Consider the following 4,314-nt stretch of genomic DNA (forward strand, 5'->3'; position numbering starts at 1 on the left):
GAATAAAGTTTTAAGATGAAATGTTGAAAATGTCAAAGAAGATGTCTTTTCTGGAGAATGTCTCCAGAAAAGACATCTATATGTCGCTCCGCTCTCATTCCCCGCTGGTGTCCGCCAGTGTCTCCGCCAGTGTCTCAGTTGGTGTCTCCGCTGGTCCGCTCCTCTCTCATTCTGCTTTTCAGCTTCACTGTCTCACACAACCTTTGAACAATTTGCACCTTCCGTCCATCACGCAAACGCACGCACAGATAGTCAGTGATTGTCAGTATGCGAGCTGCGCAGGGAAGCAATGAGAGTGTGTAATGATGCTACCTGACAGCCCATTAAACCGGAGAGAGATGAGGATGCAATTAGATTGTCATCCACGCCGGAGTCGCTGCGACAAAGCAGCTGGAGAGAGAGTGAGCGGAGGAGGGTGATTTTTGGAGGGAGTGGAGTCTTTTCAGGTTGAGCGGGTGATTTCTGTGCAGATGTTGATATCGAATGATTGAGCGATGATGATTATTGTTGTATTGTCGTGCGTCGGTTCATTTTGGCCGCTGAGTCCGAGTTGAGCTGAAGATAAAGTTTCAGCCCAAACGTCCGAAGAAAATCTTGAAAATTTTATGTAGAATTTTAATTTTCTGCAGATGACCGATGTTACATCGTACGTCTATTCCGAATCATATCAGTGTTTCTAAAGTGATGTAGTTCATGAGCTGACTTTGTCATCAGGAGATGCAGAAGAGACGCCTGCCAAGTAGTGCTGGTAATATGGCCTAAAAACAAAATCTGTGACTGTTTTTCACATCAAACTCGATTTACAATTTTAGTCGATTTTTTCCCTCCAAAAAAACAAACTACTTAAGAAATTGCTTTTTTTCAGTTCTAACAGTCAAGTATTCCTGTCGAGTTCCATGTCGACAGATGATGTTATCGGTAGTGTTGACGTCCCCTCCAGCTCTCTGCAATCTTTCCACGTGTCCACTTGTACAGATGAGCTGCCTTTGGTTGCAACAGCATTTTAACAAACTTTGCAGTGGACTGTGCTTTGTTTAAGATGTAACATGACAAACTGCAGCGTTTCCACTGGTTTGTTGCACCAAAACTTGGGTGTTTTTATCCAGACCTGTGTGTTTGTAGCAGCACATCATGGCATTTGCCAGATGCATTTGCAGCACCAACCTTGGTTGTCTTTTACCAACACATTTTTGCGTTTTCCAGCAGCGTTTGAGACAGCAAACCTGAGTGTTTTCCACCTGTTTCTGGCATCACAACTTGAGTGTTTTTGGCGGCACATCAAGGTATTTCTCAGGGTCATTTTAAGTGCTTTCCAGTATCATTTCACAGTCTTTCTAATCGACGTTTGAGCCACCGAACCTGGATGTTTTAAGCCATAACCTGATTTTTTCCGAACCATAACCAAGTGTATTTTGTGCCTAAACATAACCACTCCTTCAACACAGTGTTGAGAAGTGTCAACTTTCAACATATTGCAGAAAACGTGCAACATTTTTCGAGTGATCAGGTTCTGATTTCAGAGCTGTTTTTGGTTAAGAAAAAGGATCCTACTCTTCACCAAAACGGTCTGTCTCTGTAGGGATCCTTTCCAGAAGGACACCGAGGAGCAACGTCTGCAAAACTGCAGAACACTGATCGAGATCAAAACAACTAAACCACTCTGGATTTAGCGAGTTATTGCTGCCAGCAGCTTTTAAGGTCCAAACTTTTTCTTTTTTTAAGCAATCTGTCAATGTTTTCCAGCCAGGTTTGTGACACCAAAACCAGTTATTTAAATCCAAAACATGATCTTTTCCTAATCATAAGCAAGTAGTTTTTGTGCTTAAACATAACCACACGTTAACCACAAATGTCCAGTTTCCACAAAGCTTCTGGTAAACTTTCTTTTTTTCCTTTTAAGTCAATTTGTTAAATCCTATTGTTGTCAGGTGTGTCTCAGTCATAACAGGCCAAATTTATGAAGAATTTGGGTTTAAAATTCAGTATTTTTAACAGCATTAAGAGAACTTTGAAAAATAAAGTGACTCCTCACTACGACTGAACCTAAACTAATAAATATTTAACTTCTTGTCAACACCGTCAGATCGTTCCTCTGACATCGACCGTGTCTGTTATTTAAGAAATATCAAAAAATCAATCATTGGGAGGTTTTCCCATCACAAAATTTAATAGTCAAGACTTTGATCTTTTAAGAATATATTTTGTAGCCTGTTTGATCAACAAAAGTCCCCAAAATAAGATTTTTTCCAAATTCTCATGAATGAGTGAGTTTCACAGATAGTGTCTGAGAAATCAGAATAAAAGTATAAAGCAGCGAGTTTTGTTGTACAAAGTGTTATAAAGTGATGAAGTGTAAAGCAGAGAACATGAATGGTTTGTCACACTTGATAAATGAAATGTAAATGCTGTAAATGTCAGAGACAAAGCTCAGAGAAAATGCAGGAAAAACCTGCTGAACTCAGTGAACCTTTGACTCGCTGTCGTGTTTCTGCTGTTTGAGACGACAATTATGTGAAAGACAACAAGCTCATGTTTGAATTTAATGACATCTGTATTGTAAATATTTCCCTCTCACATCATTTCCCCCTCTCTTCCTGTCTGTATCCCCTTCAGTGTAAAAGCCTGGCAGTAGCAGCTGGTTGCCAGTAGGAGGTGTGATGTTCCACCAAAGGACAACATGTTTGTGTGAGTACTGTGATATAATGTTCAACACAAATGATTATTGAGTCATTATGAGGCATAAAAGTAATAAATATTACAACAGTGTAATGAAACATTATTAATCATATAAAATATTATGCAACATGTATTGGATGTGTGATAAAGTCACATCATAATGTGTTGTTTGCTGTGTTCCATTAAGAGACACTTAGGAAATTAGTGTTTTTAGTAATTAGTGTTGTTGTTATGCTCCTTTTGAGTCACTGTGTTTATAATTCCTTATGAAATTAAATCAAATACAATTAAATATATATTTTACACCACCACAGCATATTATATATATTATAAAATGATCATATATTATAAAATGACATGTTGCGCACAATATATTTAACTACTAGATTAATGTGAATAAGTGAATAAATAAAAGGTATGCACAGTTTCTGTATCAATTTGGATTTATAGTTATTAAAACTACATTATGTAAAGTATTAAAGATGAATTACTTAAAAAAGATGAAGATGATGTTAACCCTCAAGTGAAATATTCAAATTTCTCACCAATTTTCTGCAATTTTTTCCCCAATGTTGCTTAGTTTAATTTGATGAAAAGGGCGGGAACATGGTGAAAAATTAATAGTTAAATGATTTTTTCTGACTCGTTGAACTGAATAAAGACTCAGCATAATGTCTGAATAGTTTGTAACCGTCTCTCTTTGTGCACATAGATACATTGTAGTCATTTTTTTAGTTTTCTCTGTGATAAACCATTTAAACTCCAGAGTTTGTTTCTTTTTTTTTTTTAATTATTATTTTTTAATATTGCCTAATTTAATTTAATTAAAAGGGTGGTAATGTGGTCATAAATAAATAAAATTTAAAAAATCGTCATTCTTAAAATGTATTTATTGAACTTGTAGAATATATGTATAATGCATGTTCTATTTTAATATTTTCATTTATAAGTCATTTAACTCAGTTAATTAATATCTCTTCCTCAGTCTTCTGCACATTAACATTTGTCACTTGTGGGCCTCCGTACAGAGCGCTGCCGCCTCCGGGGGAGCTGTCCGGTCCCGCGTGGTGCTGAAACTGTCCAGGATCCATCAGCACGTGCAGGTCAGTGAATCCCGAGACTTTCGCCGGACTAAACTTGGCCAAACAATTAAAAGACATTTCTGAGTCACATTCGTTTGCAAGAAATATCCTTTAATTGTAAAGCCAAGTGTAGTTAATCTTCATCAAACAGTCCGGCTGGTCCCCGCAGGTCGTTACTCCCTCCAATGGATGCGAGGCGGGAGAAGAACACCTGGAATGACATCACGGGAAAGGTCAGTGACGTCACATGCACACGCACCGACTTTATCAGTCTGAGGCTACAGAAGACAAACACATCCAAGACTGAAGCCACAGAGGCAGCGTCAGTGTGCTGTGAGCTGTGCTGGAAGAGGTATTCAGATCCTTTACTGAGGTAAAAGTACTACCACCACCCTGCGAAAAAAAACATAAAAAAAACTACAATTATAAAAAAATCGAAAAAAAACCTCACCCCAAAACCTTAAAAATGTTTTTTTTTAAATGAAAAAAAACATACAATACTCAAAATTGCAAAAAAAAGAAAAAATACATACCCAAAAGCCGAAAAAAGAAAATT

The 4,314-nt window shown here is 37.4% G+C and overlaps 1 long non-coding RNA gene across 1 annotated transcript; it reads left to right on the top strand.

The window, feature by feature from the left end:
* The first annotated feature begins 2,438 nt into the window (after nt 1-2,438).
* On the top strand, nt 2,439-4,208 carry LOC121964621. Its single transcript, XR_006107382.1, has 3 exons — nt 2,439-2,685; nt 3,705-3,779; nt 3,928-4,208. It is a non-coding gene; the product is annotated as an uncharacterized LOC121964621 (long non-coding RNA).
* Nucleotides 4,209-4,314: the final 106 nt, after the last annotated feature.

Source organism: Plectropomus leopardus, unplaced genomic scaffold, assembly GCF_008729295.1.
Source record: "Plectropomus leopardus isolate mb unplaced genomic scaffold, YSFRI_Pleo_2.0 unplaced_scaffold16396, whole genome shotgun sequence".
Lineage (NCBI taxonomy): Eukaryota > Metazoa > Chordata > Actinopteri > Perciformes > Serranidae > Plectropomus > Plectropomus leopardus.